The sequence below is a fragment of the Sciurus vulgaris genome (assembly GCF_902686455.1).
Source record: "Sciurus vulgaris genome assembly, chromosome: X".
Lineage (NCBI taxonomy): Eukaryota > Metazoa > Chordata > Mammalia > Rodentia > Sciuridae > Sciurus > Sciurus vulgaris.
This window is the reverse complement of record NC_136471.1, coordinates 123,988,415-124,012,867: the sequence shown is the minus strand read 5'-3', so window position 1 is coordinate 124,012,867 and position 24,453 is coordinate 123,988,415. Positions and strand designations below refer to the sequence as shown.

At 35.2% G+C, this 24,453-nt stretch overlaps 1 protein-coding gene across 6 annotated transcripts in view; it reads left to right on the top strand.

Moving 5' to 3' along the window:
* CDKL5 (cyclin dependent kinase like 5) overlaps positions 1-24,453 on the top strand; it is a 165,006-nt gene that overhangs the window by 22,242 nt on the left and 118,311 nt on the right. Inside the window, exons 1-2 of one of the 6 annotated variants that reach the window (XM_079122779.1) lie at positions 10,765-11,859; positions 18,838-18,920. The exons of 3 other annotated variants lie outside the window; for them this stretch is intronic. The gene's annotated coding sequence lies outside the window, so the exon portion shown is untranslated. Of the gene's footprint in view, positions 1-8,670; positions 8,891-10,764; positions 11,860-18,837; positions 18,921-24,453 lie in introns of those variants that run through there. 2 more of the 6 variants (XM_079122782.1, XM_079122780.1) reach the window with 2 other exon arrangements.

The window sequence follows — 24,453 nt, the reverse complement described above, 5'->3', positions numbered from 1 at the left end:
TTTAGAAAAACCTACCATTTCACATGTATGTTATCATTGTAAGATCTTTGCAGTGATTTATCAAGATCACTTTGTTTTATTTTTTTGGTGGTGCTGGGTATCCAACCCAGGGCCTTGTGCTTTGCTGGACAAGCTTTCTACCACTGAGCTACGTCCCCAGCCCCAAGTGCTTTACTTTTTGAGAATCAAGATCAGAAGAAGAAAATAAAAGATTTTCACTATCAATAAGGAATTTGGTTTCTAAAAATGGTTTGAGGGTAAAACCAGTGGCAGTCTAGCACCAGTTGAGGGTATTTTGAAGAAGCAGTTAGCACTTCAGGGCTTTTCTTAGAAAGTAACCTTTGTGCAGAGACTTGAAGGAATAAATGTTAAGTATGTAGGAAGCTTCTTGTGGGGAGCCCTCCTTACTTGATGGATTGCAGTTGATAATTGGAAAATTAATTTTGAAATTGGTAAAGTTCTTTGTAATCCAAAAAGAGTACACATCTATTTTGCCATAAAGCATGTTTCTTAAGCGGTATTTTGATGTAGGTCCAAAGTCTTTCTCAGCTGGTTGAAGCTCTGTGTCATCTTGTTGTATGAACTATACTCATAGTCTTTCCTCTCTGGTAGGTCCAGTTTTAATTTCATGAAAACGAAGCAATAATTTAGATAATGCACAAAACCATGTAGTTCTTGTTTGTTTATTTATTTATTGTATTACTGGGGATTGAACGCAAGGGGCACTTTACCACTGAGCTAAATCCCTGGCACTTTTTAAAAAATTTTTTTTATTTTGGGATGGGTTCTCTCTAAGTTGCCCAGCCTGGCCTCAGACTAGTGATCCTCCTGTCTCAGCCTCCCAACTAGCTGGGATTGGCAGGCATAGGCCACCATGCCAGGCCTCTCTCGTTATTTAATGTTATCTAACCCGTATCAAATTTGATAAACACATTTTAAAAGTGACATAGCACCGTTGTTGAATTTTGCCCAAGCATCCAATAGTTTTACATAAAGGACAACTCTGTTTTAATTGGTTTGTTTGCTATTTAATTGAAAAACATGTAATGATTATTACCAGAGGAACTGATAGGCTATTTTAGGGCAGAAATACAACTGACTGGATGCTAAACATACAGCTCAATTTGAGGGAGCAGAAGTATGAAGTTGAAGTAAACAGTTAAGTTAGCCCAAAACATTGTTTTATTGGCATTAACCGGTCTGTTCTACAGAAGGAATGGGGAGTTGGTGACAGTTATGTTAGGTCTGTTAAGAGACCTGCTAAAGGGCAGTATGACTTGAGTGCACAGTGCAAATGGGCTCTTGTAATGCATTTTATACTTTTCAAAGGGCCCATTTTCCACGAATAACAAGCTTTTTTGCAATCTTGCAGAAGATCAGTGTTGTTCATAATGCCTGAAGAAATCACTCTGTTTTAGTAAGATCTCAAAGAAGGCTTCCCCCAAGTTAGAGGTTCACTCTTAGCAGCCATAGGTGGCTTCTTCCTCTTCTTGGCACGTGAAGTGCCTTGCATATACCTTTATTTTCACACTTGTCATGTGTGTTTAACCAACCTGTTTGCCTTTTCTGTGAGCTCATCTTTCGAGGACCTTTTGTTCGCAATGTCTGATCCACACACAGTTGGTTCAGCCCAACAAATTGAAAGAGAGGTTCTGGCAACTTGAACAGATGACATAACCCAATGTCGCTGAGATGTAGTTTTCATTGATGAGCCCTAGAAAAATAAACTGTCATTATCTACAGATTCACCCCAGAAAATATTTTACTATAATTATACTCCTTTGAATGTTATATTCCATATGTCTAAGGTACCATACGGTGACTTCAAAGTCCTGAGTTGGTTCTTGTTTGGACCTGCGTACTATTAGTACTGTAGGACTGTTTGGGGAGGAGAGATAAGAGTCTGGAGGAATCCACGAGGATTTGAGAGTGAATAGGACCTGAACTGGGCTGGGAATGGTAACAGGTTTATGGCAGTTGGTAGTCTAGATCTCCTTCAGATGCCTTGCCTTGCCTATCACAAGCCTAGTCGTCATCCTTGTATTTCTAGCCCCCTTCCCCTGTAATATTTTTTTCTTTAACAATCTAACTTTGGCCATCTTCCTCCTTTTTCTGCCCTTGGTGGAATGCTTTGTGTTCTACCCTAACCCTGTGCTTCTGGAATTATGCTCTTTAGTATCCCTCTTACAACTTTCTAGTTATATAACATTTTTATTGGACTACAACTTCTTGGGGGCAAGTTGCATCTTTGTAGCCCTTAAAGTAAGTATCTAGTGTATAATTTATATATTCTCTCTGTCTCTCTCTCTGGCTCTCTCTCTCTCTCTCTGTCTCTTTCTATCAGGGATTGAACTCAGAGGCCCTTAACCACTGAGCTACATCCCCAGTCCTTTTTTGTATTATATTTAGAAACAGGGTCTCACTGAGTTCCTTGGTGCCTCACTGTGTTGCTGAACACAGTTGGGCTTTGAACTTGGTGATCCTCCTGCCTCAACCTCCTGAGCCGCTGGGATTACAGGTATGTGCCACTGCATGCCCGGTATCTAGTGTGTTATTTTCTAAGTAGTAGGCACCACATTTAGCTGCTTTTCCCAGACTGGGCTCCTCTTCCAGGCTTTCCTTCTTCTGTTTATGGTACTGGAGTCCAATCCCACATTGAGTCATCAGGTTCTGCTTCTGTTTTCAAAATGGTATTTGTAGCCATACCATTCTTTCTACTCTTGTTGTACACCAATTGCATGCTCAGATATTAGACCTGAATGCGTGGTGCACGCCTGGTAATCCCAATTCCTGGTATTATTATTACATGTATTTCTTCCTTCAGAGAGGTCAAGTAATTTATCTTTGGTTTTTATTAGGGCCCGGTCCAGTAAGTAGTAGGTATCCAGGTAAAAAACAACTGGAACATTAAAGAGTATGGATACAAGAGGGGAAAGCTGCATTTTTATAACAGGAAATAGCTTAGCTAGCCTTATCCAATGTGTATTAAGGTGTTCTTTTTGACAGTTTTTTTTTAAGATAATAAGGGGAAAAAAAAGATACTATACCTGTTTCTTACATTAGTATAATGAATGTCTTTTCATTATCTAAAAAGAAACTTTTGCTGAGTTCTGGAGCTACTGAAAAGCTTTAGTACTGATTTTTTGGGTTATGGTATGTATCTCAAAAGTGCCTTATTTTGTGGGGCTGGGTTGTGTCTCAGTGGTAGAACACTTGCCTAGCATGTGTGAGGCACTGGGTTCGATTCTCAGCACCACATATAAATAAATGAATAAAATAATGGTCCATCAACAACTAAAAAAAAAATGGTGCCTTATTTTGTGATTGAATCATTACTGACAGAAGATTTTTTTAAAAATATTTTTTAGATGTTGGTAGACCTTTATTTTATTCACTGATTTATATGTGGTGCTGAGAATCGAACACAGTGCCTCACACATGCCAGGCAAGCATTCTACCACTGAGCCACAACCCCAGCCCTTGACAGAAGATATTTTTTAAAACAAATTTTCTTGTATTGAAATTTAAAGAAATTTTGTGTAGGTTTGTATCACTTATCAAGCAGGATTCAAGGAGGCCCATTTTGTAGAAAGCAATGACTTGATGGGATGCACCACAATGAAAATTTCCAAACTAGATATTTGCAGTACTGTGCATAATTTTTCAGGGAAGACAGGGTTGGACATAATGGATGGAAATACTTACATGAACCATTAACTCCCATGGATTTATTTCTCATTTGGTAAGTGTGGTTTGCAGTGATTTGAGCAAAGGTTTCCTAAATCTTTTTCTTGTTTCCATTTTATTGCATGGTAAAACCCTATCCATTTTCTTGTTGATGGTTATCTAGGTGGTTTCTTGTTTTTGGCTTATGCAAATAACACTACTCTGAATGTTTTTGTAAAAGTCTTTTGGTGGGCAGTTGGTTTCATTTCTCTTGGGTACACATACCTAAGAGGGAAATTGCTAGACCATAGCATAATGTGCATAATGCCAAACAGTTTTCTAAAGTAGCTGAATCAGTTTATGTTGCTTTCTTTTTGACACCACAAAAGATTAAAGTTTATCATCTATGCATTTTTACTCTCCAAGTGTTTATTTTCTGCAAGCCTGTTAAAGTAAGTCATTAATCACTGCATGTCACAGACTTTGGGAATCTCTTACAAATCTGAGAATAATACAATAATACAAAATGTAAAAGAACATTTGTCAGATGGCCTTACAAGAGTACAAAAACTAAGTATTCTCTCTCTCCTTACATTGGCAATTTTGATTGACTTTGAAGACACCTGGTCTTTGAAGAAACTTGTTCCTTCCTTTGTGAATTGATTATGGTGAATGTTGTGTTCCTGTTGCTTTCTGCTATGGGAACTAGTATAGGTTGCCTATCATTGATATCACCAGAAAGTATGTAGGGAACTTACAATATGAAGTATATAACAGAATAAGAATGAGACCACTGCCCTTTTGTGATGCTGGGGATCAAACCCAGGAACTTGTGAATGCTAGCTTAAATGCTCTATCACTTAGCTACATCCCTAGCACCTTCTGAAAGTTTAATTCATCCTCGTTTAGCCTAAGAAATTGTCAAGTTTCAAACTGAGTTTTTGTTTGGTATTTGCAAGGTCATGTCCATAACATTGTGTCTTCTAATCTCAATCTTATTTGATGGCAATAGGAAACATAATGATACAAGACCAACTAGAATGTGAGTAAAGTTCTCTGGGACCTCCATATCACATCATTTCACGTCTTATTTGGATTGCAGAGAGGGGACAGTAACATTGTAAGGCTTCATGGGAGGGGGATAGTATAAGATGTCAATTTTGAAAGGATTTTGATTATGGTTGTGGCATATGCCAGGTGAAGAACTACTTGATAGAGTCATGAAACAGGAATGTAGTCTATACGAAGTGGTCCTCAGTGTGGTCCCCAGACCAGCAGCATCAGCATCCCCTGGAAACTTGTTAGAAATGTAAATTCTTGGGCCCTTCTCCAGACCTACTGATTGAGAAACTCGGGAAAGTCCTAGAAATCCAGGTTTTTAAACAAGCTTTTAGGTGATTATAAAACTTGAGAGCTGTTGCTCTACACTTACTTGGTCAGAGAATAGTAAATTGCTTTTGGTTGGAGAGTAATGATTGAGAAAGGGAGTGATGAGAACAAAAAAAAGGCAGAGGTCTACTGCAGAGACTTGGAGTTCTAGACGATGAGCATCTAGGGATTGGGGAACCATTAAGGGGAAGAAAGAGACCTCCCAGGAGCTTACTTTAGAAATAGTAAACTGACTTGCTTTTGTAAGGTGAGTTGAAAGTGAGAGATAATGAAAGCACGAAGGTAAACTAGGGCTGGAGTAACCTTGGGAATTGAAAGGAGGCTGTTGCTGAGGAGCAGACCAGCTGGGATGGGTCAGCCTTGAGGTTGCTGGTCCAGTGTCAGAAAAGTCAACTTGCAACCTCAGAAGCAGCTGGGATGTTGAACTCAGGTATTGGGAGAGGATGGTGGATCCTGTAGAAGGTGTGCAGGCTGAAGGTGGAGATGCCAATATGGTTCAGGAAGTGAGATATGAGAATGTTTCCTACAAGTAAGATAGCTCCCTCCCCCACCCCCAGTGATACAAGCTTTGTGTAGGAAATTCACTCAAGGGAAGCTGAAGAGGAAAGCAGAATTGCATCAAATCCTACTTTTCAGAGATAAGCCAAACATTTTCCTGTTTGAATATTTATGAGTGTACAATTGTTCGTTTAAATTGTTTTGTACACATGGGATTATGCAGTATTGCAACCAAAATTCTTAGACAAATAATCTTGAACTCATGTCAGTGTTCCACACTTGAAAGAATATACCCTAAATATTGATGGATTTTATATTTGGGAAAAATGTTGATATAAACAGCTAATTGGTAAAGATTGCAGTTTCATTTTGCACCATCATAGAAACATTCTGTCTGTATCAGTTTTACAGAGGAAATTTGGGACAAGACAGACTGAGATGCCTAGTGTGCCAACTATTGGTTTCAGGAAAAGAACTCCAACCATATTTAAGAAGAAAATGATGAAACATTTGTAACTTTTGTTAGAATGACAAGGTTATTCTGGTGTCTTATAAGAACCAATTAATTTTGGACATAAAACAGTCTCATTGTAGAGGTCAGTGCCAAGTTCTGAAGTTTGCCTTTTAAATAAGCAGCTGACTAATAGTGATTTCTTTTTTTTTTTTTTAATTTTTAGTTACAATGGACCTTTATTTTATTTATATGTGGTGCTGAGAATCAAACCCAGTGCCCCATACATGCTAGGCAAGCGCTCTACCACTGAGCTACAATCCCAGCCATGGTTTCTTAAACAAAAAGCAAAATGTGGAATAGTTGTCCATGTCTTAGTTTTGGGAAAGATTTTTGTTCATTGACAATATACCATTAATATAGCATGATTTTTTTTCTTAAGATATTGTGGCTGTTGTCCTATATTAATCAGTAAATATAGTTAAGTGATTTTAATGGTGGCATGATGTTCTGTTTATATTACGTGATGTTATCAATCCTACATTGACTAATATTTGTTTTTTATTGTTGATTTGTTATGAACAGCACTGCATTGTCAATCTTTGCCTGTTTGTCAGATAATCTCCTTAGGATAAATCTTTAGAAGTAGAACTGTTTAATTAAATGGTATTTATACATTTAAAATCGTGATACGGTTACCAGAATACTCTCCAAAAACCTTAATATTCCTACCTACTGTGAATGCGAGTTCACATTTTCTCATACTTATGAGAGAGCAATAGATATCTGTCATTTATTTTAATCATTACAAACATAATAGGTTAAAGATGATTTCTTGTTTGTTTTATTTTTTATTTAAATGACTACTGGTGAGCTTGGACAGCTTTTCATAAATCTTTTTAGATAATTGTATTTCTTTTGTGAAAGGCCTGTTAATATATCTGTTCTTGTTTTCTCTTGGGTTATTTAAATTATACTAATTTGTAAGATATTAACTTATTAAGGATGTTCAGCCTCTCTCTCTTACTGACTTTTTTTTTTTCCTGTGCTGGGGATTTAACCCAGAGCCTCATGCATGCTGGGCAAGCATTCTACCACTGAGCTATATTCCCAGCCCACTCATGGACTTTTTAAACTGTTTTTTATAGTGAAGCATGACAAACAATAAGGTATATAAGACATTAGTGAATTATCACAAAGCCAATACTAGTGTAACTTGACCTATGTGAAGACATAAACATTGGAAAACTCCAGAAATCTGTGGTGTATGAAAGGCTGGGGGTGATGGGTGAGGTTTGCCTCAGGTTCAGGCAGTAACAGAGTGCATTTTTTATGGAGAATTTAAAATCAATAAAATTATTGACTAAAAGTTGGTTTGCTTTTTATTATCACTGTATGTAGGCCATTTTAAAAAAGTCCATGTGTATGATGCCTACAATACTGTGGCTTTTCTGTTCACTTCTTGACAAATAGAAGCTCTTTATTTTAATACAGTTAAGTTTATCTATCTTTTCCTTTATGGGTTGGTGCTTGCTGTATCCGCAAAACTATTCTTTATTATCTTTTAGGAACTTAATTTTTTCGACTTTTACATTTAGCTCTATAATCCACCTGGAATTAATATTTATATATGTGAGTTGGAGGTCATTTAATTTTGTTTTCTCATATGGTTGTCCAAATGACTTTTATTATTTATTGAAAAGATGTGATCAGCAATGCCTGTTTTGTGTTTATTTAATTTTTAAAAATATTTTTATTAAAATACTTTTTCATTTGTAGATGGGCACACTATCTTTATTTTATTTATTTTTTATGTGGTGCTGAGGATTGAACCCAGTGCTTTACACATGCCAGGCAAGTGCTCTATCACTGAGCTACAACCCCAGCCCCCCACACCTGCTTTGTTGTACAACCGGAATCCATTTCATGTATGATCTGTTGCTGGACCTTCTGTTCTTTCTCTTCATCTGCTTGTCTAATGTACTATCTTCATTACTGAGTTTTAAAATATATCCTGATAATCTAGGTTCTGTTCTTTGTCAAGGGTGTCTTTTTTGCCTTGGCCATTTGCCTTTCTGTATACATTTTCAAATCAGCCTGTAAATGTCCATTAAAAAACTCATTAGGATTGATTGGGATCTTACTGAGTCTTTAGATCAGCTTGAATGTAATTGATATCTTTTATAGTGTTCACTGTTAACATGGAATATCCCTTCACTTTTTAGGAGGTAGAGGTTTCCACTTTGCTGTTTATTTTTAAGAATTTGATTTTTTTTTTTTTTTAAACTATTAGAGATTAAACCCAGGACCTTGCACATGCTAGGCAAGTGCTCTACAACTGAGCTCCATTCCTAGCCCTTTTCTAATTTTTTATTTTGAGATAGGGTCTTGCTGAGCTGTCCAGACTGACCTCAAATTTGTGTTCCTCCTGCCTCAGCCTCCTAAGTAGCTGGGATTATAGGTGTGTGCTACCATGCCTGGTTAGAATTTGATAAATGGCATTAAAATCTTATTTTTTAACTCTATTGCTGATACACAGAAATATTACTGATTTCATAATATTTTGTATCCCTCAGCTTTGATAAATGCATTTTTTCTACTATTTTATTTATAAGTTGTTTTGAATTTTCTGTGTACAATCTGTGAATAATGATAACCTTTTTCTTCATCCCCAGCCACACGTTTTATCCAGTTTTTTACTTATATGCAGTGGAAGGATTTGTCTGAATTACGTAGTCAACATTATTTGAAGCAGAGATTATTTCTGAATGAAAAAATTAAAACTGCATCCCATTTTCATTTCTGAATTATCTTTGAATTTAAACCCAAATCTCCAGGGACCTCAAAAGTGATGAGGCCCAGTGAAAGCTAATAGGATCTTTTGAGGTAAGGTCATAAATGTTCCTAAAAGCTGTATAAACAAACCTTATGAAATCTTTATTTTTAATGTTTAAAATTTAATTTTGATGGTGAGCACTTTTAAGGTGTATCTAAAAACATATTGATGAAAGCTTGTTAGTATTTTAAAATTTCTCACAAGTAATGGAAGCCACAGGCATCTCGTTGTACTCATGTACTCATTTTTTCTTAGTCCTTGTTCTTAACAGTCTCCTACAGAAGGTAGCCCAGGGAGCTCTTCACATCTGTAGAGGACATCAGCTTGCTTAGGTTATGCTTTGTGGTGCTAGTAGAGATAGGAGCCACAGGAAGAACTCTGGAAACTGTGTGGACAAAGAAGTGGCATATGAGTGTTAGTGTGGGCAAGTGTCAGATAGTGTTATACAGAGGAAAATTCCAAGTCGACTAGCAGTTTGGTGAGTTGTAGCTGAGAAATGAGAGTATTGTGATAGATCGTCCTTTAACAATGTCCTGCATACTGCTGTGAGCTCAAGGAGTCTATGGGCAAGCATGGTCAAGTCATCAGATGGTGAGCTGCCTTAGGGGAAAGCCCACCACTGTACTTTCATCTCCAAGGGGGACCCTGGTTGTGATCTTTCAACAATAACATACTGGAGCTGTAGAGATGGACCAGCCAAAGGCAATAATTCACTATATAAAGGGCTATATATTCACTATTTTGGGAGTTACATGATTGGGCATGCAAAAGCTAATTTGTGTTATGGAAAGAAAATAATTTTTCTCTCCTTTTTTTTTGTCTTTCATAGCACTTTACACATGATAGGTATTTGATTGATATCATTTGTGTGAATCATTAAGACTTTAGATAACTTTTAGAAACTATTGCAAGTGATAACTCAAATGAACTCATATTTAAAAAAAAAAAAAAGGTATCTTTAACCAAGCTAGCTGGTTAAATAATTTTATTCCTTCAGATTAAAAAAATTTAAATAACAAGTTCTGAAGAAAATCTAATTTTAGAGCATGATATATTTGAATTCAATTTGCGATTTTCCACTTTGAAAAAAATGTATGGCTGTAATTATAATCAGTAAATGAATGGGGTGTGAAACTGACTTACGTTAAAAAAAAAAATTGTGACCTGAAGTTAATTAATTCAGACTGCTTTGGATTTTTTTCAGAATGTGCTGATATTGTAAGTAAAATTTTCCTTCGTAGTAAATGTAAACTAAAAGATTGTATAGGAAGCTGAATAAAGTGCTATTTATTTTCCCACTGGTGTTTCACTGAATCATTTTCTTAGTTATATGTCCCGTTCTTGAATTAGGAACTTATGCAGGGAGTTGAAGACAGCCTTCCGACCCCAAATATAATTTCTGTATCTTATTGTAGGTAGGGATCCCGTGGTGAGCCTTTAGTAAGTACAGATGCTGGGTTTTACATCTATATGTGTTTTTATAGAATAGCACCATCTTCTAAAATGTTTTGTTCACAGAGTTTTTCTAGATGAAATAACTCAATTAACCTTAGGAATCTTTTTTTCAAAGAAAGTATGAAGTGAATACTTTTGTAAAAGAAGAATTCATTTATTAGTATGAATAGCTCCAAATTTCCTCCTGATTCCCAGTATATATTTCTAAATCCTTATAGGGTGGAATTTTCATATATAATAAGTTTTCTTAGTCACATGTAGTGCTTTAGAAATTAGTTCCTGAATCTGGTATTTAATTAGGGTTCTTATAGCAGAACATCTTTTCAATTTTGAGTTGTTTTTATGCCCTTTGATGTGGCAGACTACCTATAGGATATCTAATGTCACAGTCATGAAAGAAATGATAATTTTTTTTAAAGGATTCTCTTTTTTTAAACATTTATTTATTTATTTTTTTATGTGGTGCTAAGGATCGATTATAGTGCCTCACTCGTGCCAGGCAAGCGCTTTACCACTGAGCCACAACCCCAGCCCCAGAAATGATAATTTATAAAAGCTGTATGAAAATGTGTTAGGTTGTTATAGTCCACATAGAACCCAAAGAATCTTTAGAAAAAATGATTTAAAAAAAGAAAAATCAGTGAGTCAGATCTACCTATGTCTAATTTAGGATTTGAGTATTTAGTATATATTCATTTCTTTTGGGGGGAGATATTTCTCATGATCACTTCATGTTTTACATTTTATTATTTTATAATTAGAACTCACAGACTTATTTCAGAGAAGACTTCTTTAAATTTATTAATTTTTAGTTCATTTGTCTTTTAGCAAGTCCTCAAATGACAAGTTGGTTACAGTGACACTTAAAAGCAGAAAGGTTAATACTTTATTCTTCTTAAAACTCCTTGGGTTAAATACTATAAGTAGATTATTTAATGTAGTTTTATGTGCCCTATTTAGGTAAATGGTTAAAGATAAAAGTAATGGAGCAGATTTTTGAAGGACTTCCTTGATAGAAAGCAGAGAAATTGGTTATCTCTGGAAAACTTCAGCTTAGAAACTTCAGGCTTTCAGAGATTAAACCCATTCTATCAGTACTACTGGATTATAAATCACAATAATAAATTGCTGAATTTTGAGTATGTTAGGATTCAGTCAGAGAAATAGAACCACTGTGAAAGTTATTGGATGATATTTATTACATAATCAGACTGTACACAATTGTAGGAGGGGTTGAGGATGGGATTAGAGAAAGGAAAGATCAGAAACAACAGTCACTGATAGGGTCTCCAAAAGCATTGGAACAGATCAATCAAGAGTTTACTTTGATTTTGGGAGGCGGTGTTGGGGAGGTGTGGTAGAAGGTAGTAGGGGATTGAACCTAGGACACTTTACCACTGAGTTACATTCCCAGCCCTTTTCTTTAATTTTATTTTGAGACAGGTCTCACTAAGTTGCCCAGGCTGCCCTCAAACTTCTTATCCTCCTGCCTCAACCTCCCGAGTAGCTGAGATTACAAGTGTGCACCACTGTACCTGCTACTGGGAAAATTTTAAGAAACCAAGTATGTACATCACCAAAGTGGGAACGTAAAGAGGCTCTTTGTGGAGAGGTCTGTGGGAGACTGTTGCCCCTGGGGGTTCAAAGCCCATAACCAGGTATCTGTTGTTGGGTCTGGGGCCCCTGTTGGTCCGGTCAGAGGAAAGGCTGGACACAAAGGGGAAAGAGGACAGTAAGGACAGACTGGAAATGGCTAGACATTCTACATTTGTCTTTTCCCTGCCTGACCATGAAGACTTTCCAAGAGTTTGGCCATGTTGGTATGTAATACAAAGAAAGGAATTGTAGGAAATAATTCTCAGCTTCACCAGGCCCTGTATAGATTGGCTCAGTACATTGAGCTGCCCGTTTCGAGCATCTCTTCTGGTCTCCTCAGTAGATGATGGAAATATATACTTTGGGCCTAAAGATTTCCATTTCCTTATGGTATTTACTGAGAAATGTTCATAAGCTTGTCATTACTGGAAACTTTAAAATACTGCACTTTTTTTTTTTTTTGTGGTGCTGGGGATCAAACCCAGGGCTTTGTGCTTGCAAGGCAAGCACTCTACTGACTGAGCTATATCTCCAGCCCTAAAATACTGCATTTTGATAACTTTTCTTTCTTCTGATAACATCATGGCCTTTTCCTGATGTGTACTTTACTATATAATTTGTCAATATCTTACTGTTTTTTCTCATTGTTGTTAAGGTTTTTATAAGACCAGTAAACAAATTTCAGATCAGATGATATCATTCCAATTTTGGAGAGGAAAATTGGTAAAAAATTTAAATATGAGTAACTTTACATAGTCTTCAGTGGATTTGGGGTTAAAAAATACCAAGTATATCCTAAGACTTTGTGTTGTCCTTCTGAAATGTGACTATTTTAGCAATGGTGAATAAAAGGAGATGACCTTTTATGTTAGGTTTTAATTTGAGGAATTCTGTCTAGATTATTTGAAATAGAGAGCTTCAAAATTTTGTCAGCTACAATAAAATATCAGCAAGCAAAATTAAGTGTTCTCTTATTCTTGGACTCCCACAACATGGTTATTGTTCTGGGTGTGCCTTCTGTCTTCTGCAGTACAAGTATAGCATACATGGCTGCTGATTTATTTATTTTTCTTTTAAATGTATGATTTGACCAGGGAGGGGAGTAAGGGCAAGATAAAATATAGAAAGTGCTGAAAATAGTTTTCACTTATCTCTTTCCTATGGTATATAATGGGAGTCTCCCACCCATTTAATTTTTTCCCTCCCTAGGGTTGAAAATCTCTTAAATTTCTTTTAAGAACATTCACTTATACTGACTGAAACATTCTGGAGAGTTACATGTACCTCTTAGACATAGTTTTAGTATATCGTAAGCAGGCTTCTAGTATCTGTTCACTTTTAGTATGATGATTGATGTTTTCTTTTTTTGAGTAGGCACTTACTATCTAGTAGGTAAAGACTGTATTTCCCAGTCTTCTTTGCATCCAGGTATGGATATAGGATTAAGTCATGGCCAGTAGGATATGAATAGAAACAATGGGTGCATCTTCTCTGTTTTCCCCTAAAAGGAAAGGAGTTTTGCTCTTCCTTCATCTCACTTTTTCCCTTTCTCTGTGGCTGGGAAGCATATAAAATGGTGAGAGCTGACTTGAATTTCTTGGACTAAGAGAAAACTCTGGAACCACTTACGCCAACTTTTTTATGAGAGAGAAATAAACTCTTATTTAAGCCATTATTATTTTGAATCTGGTAGCCAACTAAACTGATTATATTAATGTGATACAATCCCTCTTATGATTAGGCATTGTCTTAAAGAATAGAAACTTGTTCAACAAAACATAAGCACAATGAGGTTTTATCATAAGATGTTCCCTGAAATCAATTGCACAAAATAATCGGGCAGTTTCATTTTTTGCCTACCTCTAAGAATTGCTCCTCTCCAAGTCATTTTCAAATTTCTCACTCATCCAGTTGCAGGTAGTTTGTTACTACTGCCTCAAAGCAGCAGCCTATGTCCTCGGTCTACAGGACCTACTAATAAACACTCTGTAGTTAATTAACTGTCTTGGTCTCTTGAGGCTGAGTTTCCTTCTCCCAGAAAGGAGAATATCATATGCCTAGCTTTGGCTGGGGGGTTTCTCTCTACTCCAAAAGTTATGGCTAAGGGGCAGTGCCACATGATCTTTAGGACTGGCATCTGGGACCATGGGTAGAATCTTTTTTTTTTTTTCTTTTCCTTTTTTAAAGCATGGCAAGGGTAGAAATGATGGGCATTTTGTCTAGACAAAGATTTTTTGAAATGTGTTAATACTTTCCCCTTACTGTTCAAGTGGTTCTTTAATTTTTGTAACATTTGAAAAGGTAAAAATTTTGAAATATTGCATGAGTCCTCTTAGTGTAGGCTAGGTTGTAAGCCTGAAATAAAATGCTGACATTACTTAGTACTGTACAATACTATGTAAATACTATGTAAAGTCATGATGTTTATGTGATGTTTGAAAAATATAATTTCTGTTATTTGACAAAACAAAAGGTGATGATACAAACAGAAAGATAAGGAGTTTGCTCCTCTTATATTGTCTGATTAGATAATGTATCTTTCCTCTGTTTAATACTTTAATCTGGAACAATTTGGATGAAGTTGGAAATGAAGTTTCCCTTCATACTAAATTTGTTTTCTGAATTTGGGAATATAACTTGGTCTTCATCTCTGTGGCTACAGAATACATATTGACTGGAATTATGAAAGTTTATTTGGATGTTTAGATATGTGTTCCAGAAAAAAAAATCCAAGTTAGAAGTGAGGTGTGTGAAACTAATTCTTAATTCTGACCATAAAGATGTTTTGTTTAAAACAAATGTAAATTTCATTTCTTGCATGATTTCATCTCTGACATTGGGTTTTATTTAAGAATTGTTTGTGGTCATTTTAAAGGACCTAGGGTTGGGGGAGCAGATTTTATATGAAAAGTAAAAGAATAAGGGCCTTGGATTCTAATGAGATAAAATCTTCTACAGATAAAAATTATTTTTGTTCCTTTCATAATGTCAGTCTAGATTTTGTCCTTTTTTTCTAGTACTGGGGATTAAACTCAGGTACTTGTGCATACTAGGTAAGAGCTCTACCACTGAGCTACATCCCCAGCCTGATTTTGTCCACTTTTATGAGCCCTTCTTGTAGTGATCATACGTGGTCTAGTAAGGTAACTGAAAAATTATGAGGATATGGTATGTGTTAATTATTTGCCTGAAAACGATCCCATTTCCATCTCTGCTGCCACTACCTTAATTAAGGTCCATATCCTTTCTCCCCAGGCCGTTTGCAGTAAAATTCTGTTTTGCTAGTCTCCAAATTTCTGCATTCTCCAGACCATACCCCTATCCCCAACAGCACTTTTCTACTTTACAAATTTTAGTGATACCACTGCTTTCTTTAGCAATGTTCAATAATTTTGAATGCCTAAAGGTCAAATTACTTACATTGTAAAATAGTAATCAAGGCCCTTTTATATCATATTAATCAAATTGTCGAAGTAATTTTTCCAAGATCAGTTGGTAGCAGAGGAAGATAAAAAGCAGAAATATGTTTTGCTGCACAGAAGAAATACCGAATTTTGAAAATGGAATCCCTCCCTTTAGGGACCTTACTTATTGGTAGTAGAAAGGCATTCAGGCAATTAGGCAGTTCAGGGTTTTAGGACTGGCTGGTATAAGATAGTGAATGAAATTTGGAGACTCTGTTGACCATACTTCTTTTTAAAAGAAGTCGAATAGCACTATCTTACATATTGAAACACAATTTTGCTATGATGTACTCTTGGAGTTTTGTATATTTTAGACAGTAATTGTAAATAATAGTTTAGAAAAATAGCATTTCTACTTTTTTCTTCTCAAATATTTTATACATCATTTTAAATATATTTCATCCTTCTAAAATTTAGTATTAATACAAATTAGAATTGGTAGTGGTACTTTAATGTTCCGTACTCAATCTTGCTTTTCTTTTTTTCCTTTTTCTTTTTTTGATTCATTGTACACATATGGGGTACAACTTTTTATTTCTCTGGTTGTATATGATGTAGTCACACTGTAATCATACATGTACATAGGGTAATGATGTTTGTCTAATATTCTATTATCTTTCCTCCTCCCCCACCCCCTCCCCACCCTTCATTTCCCTCTACACAATCCAACATTCTTCCATTCTTCCGTTACCTCCCCGCCCCCCACTGTTATGTATCAGCGTCTACTTATCAGAGAAAACATTCGGCCTTTGGTTTTTTGGGATTGGCATATTTTACTTAGCATGATATTCTCCAACTCCATCCATTTAATCTGCAAATGCCATAATTTTGTTCTTCTTTATGACTGAATGATATTCCATTGTGTTTATATACCACAGTCTCTATCCATTCATCTGTTGAGGGATATCTAGATTGGTTCTGTACTCTAACTATTGTGAATTGAGCTGCTATGAACATTGATGTGGCTGTATCTCTGTAGTATGCTGATTTTAAGTCCTTTGGGTATAGGCCAAGGAGTGGCATAGCTGGATCAAATGGTGGGTCCATTCCAAGTTTTCTAAGGAATCTCCCATACTGCTTTCCAGAGTGGCTGCACCAATTTGCAACCCCACCAGCAATGTGTGAGTGTACCTTCCCCACTGCCCCCCCATCCTCTACAACACCTGTTGTTGCTTGTATTCTTGATAATAGACATTCTAATTGGGGTGAGAAAAATCTTAGGGTAGTTTTGATTTGCATTTCTCTTATTATTAGAGATGTTAAACTTTTTTTGTGTATCTGTTGATTGCTTGTATATCTTCTGTGAAGTGTCTGCTCAGTTTCTTAGCCCATTCATTGATTGGGTTATTTGTATTTTTGGTATAAAGTTTTTTGAGTTCTTTCTGAATTCTGGAGATTAGTGCTCTATCTGAAGTGCGTGTGGAAAAGATTTTCTCCCGTTCTGTAGGCTCTCTCTTCACATTGTTGATTGTTTTCTTTGCTGAGAAAAAGCTTTTTAGTTTGAATCCATCCCATTTATTGATTCTTGTTTTTACTTCTTGTGCTTTGGGAGTCTTGTTAAGGAAGTCTGGTCCTAAGCTGACATGATGATCGATCTTCCTTTTCTTGGAGAAGACAATGAAAATAATAATTTAATGTTTGTGGTTATTCCTTTTTTCTGCATGTTATAGAGTTATATTTATTCACATAATAAATTTTAGACTTTGTTTTTGCAGTGTATTCATAAAGTAAGTGACATTACTCTTCCTTAATAACTTTTTTAACTCAAGGCCAGAAAACTTTTGTATTGCTCACACAAAGCTTGAAATCAGAGTTAAGCATTCATACTTATTCATACTTGAACAAAGGATAGGTTTTTAAATTTTTTTTTTTTTTTTTTTTTTTTTTTTTGCAGTTGATCCTTTATCTACCTCTTGCCATGTTCATCCAAAGTTCCTTATTTTTTTGATTCAGTTTTCATTTACTTTGGGGGCTTTCATGTTTTAAATTTTTGTGCCTTCCTGATGGATTGACCCTTTATCACTATAAGATGTTCCTCTTTTTCTTTAGTAATTGATCTTTTATTGATTATTGATAGTGACTATTAAAGTCTGTACTTTTTTCAGATTTTCTTAGCTTTTACCTAATACTTTTTGTCTGAACATGTCTTTTGATTTTAATATGGCCATTCTGTATGTTGTATTTATCCTTTTTACTTTCAACCTGTTTATATTTGAATCTAAAATGTGTTTCCTGTAGGTAGCATATAGCAGGATCTTGTGTTTTTAAAAATTCTATATAGTCTGATGACCTCTGCCTTTTGATTAGGTTGTTTAATTCATCTGTATTTAATATAGTTATTGATATGGTTGGATTTATGTCCATTAGTTTAGTTTTTCTTATTTTTTTAATCTTTTTGTTTTATATGAATAGAATACTTTCTAGTGTAACATTTTAATTCCCGTAATGTTTTTTTCACTATTTTTTGAGTTATTCTTTTAGTGGTTGCACTAGGACACCACACACACACACACCCCAGAAACTATTTCAGATTTACGCTAACTTCCAGCAAGGTGTAGAAACATTCCGAACAGCTCTATTCTGTCCTTTCTCCTTTTGTGTTATTATTAGTATGTATATTATATTTATAGATGTTAAAACCTCAAATCTTAAAATTATTAGTTTTTATAATTTTTAAGAACCTGAAAGAATAAAGGAGAGCAAGTATATTTGTATGGTTTATTATATTAAACTTCTTATTTATCATTTCTGTTTTTCTTCATTTTTTCCAGTGAATCTGTGTTACTACCTGTTGTCATTTCCTTATTGCAATAGAGCTTTACTCCCACCCATCTTCTTGTGCTTTAGTGGCCCTTTTAAAAAAATTTATGTGAGGACTGGGATTGTGTTCAGTGGTACAATGAGTTTGCCTGGCATGCATGAGACACTGGGTTCAAGCCTCAGCACCACATAATAAACAAAATAAAGGTATTGGGTCCATTTACAATGAAAAAGAAAAAAATATTTTAAAAAATTATGTGAATGTGCATTACTGTGTGGTGTCCCTGGTTTTAAGTGTAAAAATTTCCTTTAGTCTTTCTTATAAGTTGGATCTTCTAGCAATGAATTCTCTTGCAGTTTTTATTTATGGGAATGTCTTTATTTTGTCTTCATTTTTTGAACAGTTTGTTGAACATGAGATTCTTGGTTGACAGTTTTTTTCTATTAGCATCTCAAATGTATTATCCTACTGCCTTACAGTCTCCATTGTTTCTAATTAAAAATTAGCTATTAATCTTGTTGAGGAACCTTTGTATGTGACAAGATGTTTTTCCACTTTCTGCTTTCAAGATTTTCTCTTTGTCCTTCAACATTTTGACTATGATGTGTCTGGATGTAGTTCTCCTTGTATTTATCCTGCTTGGAGTTTGTTGAGATATGTTATCATGTGCATTTATACATTTATTTTTTTCAATTCTTTATTCCATTCTAAAAATATATAGAGAATTGAATCCTATGATTATGGAGTCTGAGAAGTTGCAAGATTTGCACTATGAAGGCCTGAGAACCAGAAAGAGCCAATGGTGTAAGTTCCAGCCTGAATCCAAAGGCAGAAGAAGACCCATGTCTCAGCTTGAAGACCAGACTATCAGGCAGAGAATTAGTTCTTACTCAGCCTTTTACCCTATTCACGACTCCAATAGATTGAATGAGACCTGATCACATTGGGAAAGGCACTTTTCCTCATTCAGTACACTGATTCAAATATTAATCCCATTTACAAGTCCCCTCACTGACACACTCAGAATAGTGTTTAACCAAATTATATGAGGACTTTTAGACCCAGTCAAGCTGGGGAGATAGCTCAGTCGGTAGAGTGCTTGCCTTGCAAGCATAAGGCCCTGGGTTCGATCCCCAGCACCAAAAAAAAAAAAAAAAAAAAAAAAAAAAATAGACCCAGTCAAGTTGACACTTAAAATTAACCATCACAATATGTTTAATGGTGTCTCCCATGTTTCTCTGAGGTCTGTTCATTTTTCTTCATTCTTCATTCTTTTTTCTCTGTTCCTTATATTGCATAATCAATCAATCCATTCTGTCTCCAAGTTCACTGATTCTTTTTCTTCTGCTAGCTGAAGTCTGTTGAGCCTGAGTTTTGTTTTTTTTTTTTTTTTTTTTTTTAATTAGAGCTTTATGGTTATACATAGTACTTGGGTTCATCCCAACAAACTCAAGTGTGCATGGAATTCAATTTCAGTTCATAATCCCCACCTTTTCCCTCTTGTCCTCCTTCCCCTCCCCCATTCTTCCTCTACTCTACTAGACTTCTTTTGCTTATGTATTGATTTATATTTGATTGATTCTTTTTACTTATGCATGAGGGAGAAATTCCCTGTGGTATAGGCACGTCATGATTTTTAAACACTTCATTCTGCATTGCCTGCCCTTACCCATCCCTCCACTCTGCCTCTTGATCTACTTCTAATTTTCAGTTGAGAAGAATATTGCAGATAGTAGTGTACCCCACAACCAGTTTCACCTATTTATTAACATCTTACATTAGTGTAGTATATTCATTATAATTAATGAGCCAATTTTGAGAGTAATTATTGGTATTATTAATAAAGGCCATACTTTATTCAGACTTCCTCGGTTTACTTGTAAAATCTGGCTTTCTGAGAAATTAGGAGAGAGATGACAGCCAGATCCTTTAACCTAAAAGATTTCTTTAACATTCCTATAAAACTCACCTACTATTTATTAAAGGAACTCATCAAAGCTCCTTGCAGAATGGATGCTGCCCACTTCATAAATCATTACTAATTGAGTAATTAATGAAAAAATAAAAGTAAATCATAACTTCCTCTGTTCTGCCCAGTTAGAAGTTATTCTTTAAAATTCTGGGCTTTTTTTTTTTTTTTTCTTTAGCTTCTTAAGACTAATGAATTCCCATGATAAAAAGTTAAAAAGGTATATAGATTCTTACACTTGGCACTTACATAACATTCATTGTATATTTTAAATGTTTATTGTTTGTACACTTATTGTTTCTACACCTATCTATTTCCCTTAGGTAAATCATATTTTCCTAGAAACTTGATACCATACCTCTACAATATCCTGGGTCTAGTCCATGCATATAAAATAGGTACTTATTTTCTAGCATTCGTAAGGCTCTAGGTTTAATCCCAAGTACCACCTCTCCCCCCCCCCAAAAAAAAAAATCCAAAACAAAATAGATAATAAAACTCAGGTACTTACAAAGATCCTCTTGGGGTTGCAGGTAGGGAATGATGTACGTTTTATTATCCTTCCTATCAAATCTCTTTATGAAATATTAAAAAAAATCAGTCTCCATTTCAGCTCTTTTCTGATAACTGAAGGATCAATTAATAACAGTCCAAATTTCCAAAGGGTACAGAGAAAAGAAAGAAAAGGTCTTGGAATCAATTCTTCTAACAATTCCTAAATAATTAAGAATTGAATTATAAATGCATATTTATAATTGTAATTGACAGAGAATGAACTTGTAAACAATATTACTGTCAATTCCCGTCTATATGTAGATTATCCATAGTACATTTAACTTTTCTGCAACTTAATACTTTTGTTTTAAATTTCATGCAATGTGTGAAACCCTTTGAAATACAAACCACCATCTTCTTATCCAGAAAAATCACAGAATTTGTAGTTAGAAAAACCCTAAACCAAGGAAGAGGACAATAGAGTTCATGTTCAGGTCTCCTAATCAGTTTCTGAGAAGGAGCTTCACAACAGTGTAGGTGGTAACACTGAATAGCTTTCTGGTGACCATGGAGGCTGCTTCTCAATGTGGGGTCATTATTTTCCATAAGATAACCCTAGTCTTACCTGATCATAGACACAAGATTCGGTACTCTAAAGAAACCCATGCACATTCCAAATTTAAATATTGTGTTATCTGCTATTTTCAATTAGTTGGGCTGAATATATCCTAATAATTTTAAAAATCACAAGTGACTTTTTAACTTCTATACTTTATTAAGTCTTCCTTAGAAGATGAAATAGCATTATTTCAGCCCAAGATCTGTTAAGATGATGAACAGTGCACACAAACCTTTCTACATTTGGACTCCTCTTTCTGTTCTGAGAATACTGACAAATCTGGGCATCGTCTCTCACTAATTATGCAACCATGAGCAAGTTGTTTAACCTCTTAATCCCATTCACTAAGAGGACCTATGTTCTCATAGGCTAATGGAGAGGATTCCATTTTATATAAAGCCTCTGATGCATAGTAGCCAAATAACAACAACCATTATTACTAATTAAATAACGCTAACACAATAGATGACAGAAATAAGAAAGCGAATACCTTTAGAAAACAGGATTGATCATCTTAATTATGAGCCTGCACTTAAAGGGATTCCCCAAATTAGACCATTTATATCAAGACCCAAAAGAATAATTAATTCATGAAATATCCATTAGCATTTTTGCAAGCAATATTTTAGTCTTGCTAGTTCTATTGGCAAATTATTTGTAAGGCACTATTATTTTATTGAATTGAATAACATCACTGGAAAATTTTCCATTCAGCCTAAATAATTAGAGACCTTCCTGGAGGAAAAGAGGGCAGGAGTTTGAGTCAAGTCACAATTGGTCATTGATTCCATCAGTAACACCTGTGTTCCTAAATGACAATGTTCAAGAGCTCCTGTGGTGGTGACCACATAGAAGTTCTGGGAGGATGACATGCCCTGGGAAGGCAGTGAGGTTCTGTAGTCCCCTGCACCATACTCCTTGCCTGTAAATGTCTTTCGGTTCCTGAGTTGTCTTTATAAGACACTGGAAAATGTAAGTAGTGTATGTATCTCCTTGAGTTCTTGAGTCAATCTAGCTAATTGCTGAACCTGAGGGGAGAGGCAAAGTCAAGTCAGAAGTATAGGCAGCTGGGAACAGGGGACCAGGGACCTGTGACTGGTGTCTTGGGACAGTTTTGGGGGACTGAATCCTTAAACCTGAGGATTAACTTGTAGGACATCCCATTGGTGTCAGAGAATTGGTATTGGAAAAGATGCCATATATTTGCTGTTGGGGAGAGAAACCCCTCAAGTTGGCATAGGTATCTCAAGTTTACAAATGGAAACAAACCAAAGCTTCAAGAGAACCGCTCTGCTCCAAATTTAATGTGTGGAAGAACTGAGAAGTGCTTATAGTCATCTTTTGTTTGTTTTGAAATAATAATTTCCTTGAGGGAAATAACCTAACTTTTCTTTTAGCATTTTTAAAAATTATTTATTAGATATTCAAATCTCTTGAATTTAGCTGAATGCTCTCATCAAGTATTGGTCTTGATGAAATTGCTTGTATTTTTGACTATTCTTTGTTCAAAGTAATTTTACTTACCCTTCCAAAGTTAGCAGTCAGCTGAGGAAGTATAAGATTTTTTGCTTGATTTTCTTCAGTTTTGTCTACATTTTAAATATTACACAAATATCTCTGTAAATAAAAATAACTTCCTCCCAATCCATTTGGAAAACATCCCAGACTTCTTCTCTGTGCCTTACAAAGTTGCTCCTGTCTAGTCATTATTACTATTTGTTTTTTCTCTTTAACACAAGTGACCCTCATAGGAATAGTTTAATCACCAGCTGTTTGGCCAGCAATATTTCACTTATTCTGATTTGCTATTTTTCTGAAGTATTTTGAAAAGTAATCATTCCTTCCTTGTTCTAAAATGATTGTAGTCAATTGCTCTTATCTTGGTAACTGATTTAGAACCATAATGAAAAGAGTTCCCATATATATTTTATATTGGTTTCTTATGAATTAACCTTTATTAATTGAAGCTTTTGACACACATTTTCAGTTTGAAAGGTTCCCAGTGTTTAGAAATGGAACTGAGATTTGAAAGCTAGAAAGAACCTCTGATCATCCTGCAGAGGAGCCTTATATTTTAACTAAGTAGACAAAAGTTGTCAAGTGAACCATAAATTAGATTGTTTAGTTTGATGAGAGGAAACCTAGGTTTCAGGACCTCTCTCATGTAACTTCCAGTCTACAACTACTAGAACCAAAAGTCTGGAGTCTTGGTAAGAAGGTCATTTTGTCAAAGCATTAGCACTGTTTAGCATGAAAGCAGCCTTTTTAAGTCTTCCATGTCATTAACAGTGTTCAGAATTGTGTGTGATGTTTTCAGGACAAGTTAACTTCTACCATGTAGTTTTGTACTTTTCAATTAGTGGATTTTCAAAGTTCTAAAATAACAACCCCCCTTTATGGTATAATCTTAGGTGGAACTGCAGTGTCTTAAAACATAAGTGGAATTTAATTAGAATACAGTTTTATGCATAATTTTAATTATTGAAAAATAAATTAGAGCATTATTCAAATTTGTTAAATGCTATATTAGAATATAAGCATATTTCACTTCAATCTCTCACTTAAAATAATTGGATAGATGCGACATAATTTATTTAGCCAAGCTCCTGTCAATGTGTATTTAGACTCTTTCAGTTTCTGATCTTGTGCTTTTATAAGCAACGCAGTAGTGAGTAATATATGTGCACATATTGTTTATGTGTCTGAGGATAGATTCCTGGAATTATGATTGCTGTCATTAGAATATGTTTTTTAATTTTGAAAGATACTGTCAAATTGACCTCCAAAAAGTTTTATCAGTATACCTTCCCACCAGTGTATGAACAAGCTTAATTCCTTCATGTTTTCACTAATATAGTGTGCTATTTTTGATCTTCACTAATCTGAAAAGTTACATCTCAGTATGGTTTTAATCTTCAGTTTTTATTATATGTAAAATTGAGTAGCTTTTTATAAGTCTAGGAGCCATTGGTGTTTCCTTTTCTGTGAACTATTTTACATACCACTTTGCCCATTTTTAAAATTGGTTTTCTGCCCCCCCACCCCCATTGAACAATAGGAAATTTTTATTTATTAGGATATTAACTCTGTGATGTAAGTTGCAGATTCTTTTCCTCAGTTTTTCATTTCTATTTTCCCTTTGATTTTTGCTTTTTCCACTTTTGTGGCTATCTAAACTCAATGGAACATGGCTAAAATAAAGTCTTGGAATTCCTCTCTTCTCTTAATCTGCTCCTTTTCTAGTCTTCCTCACA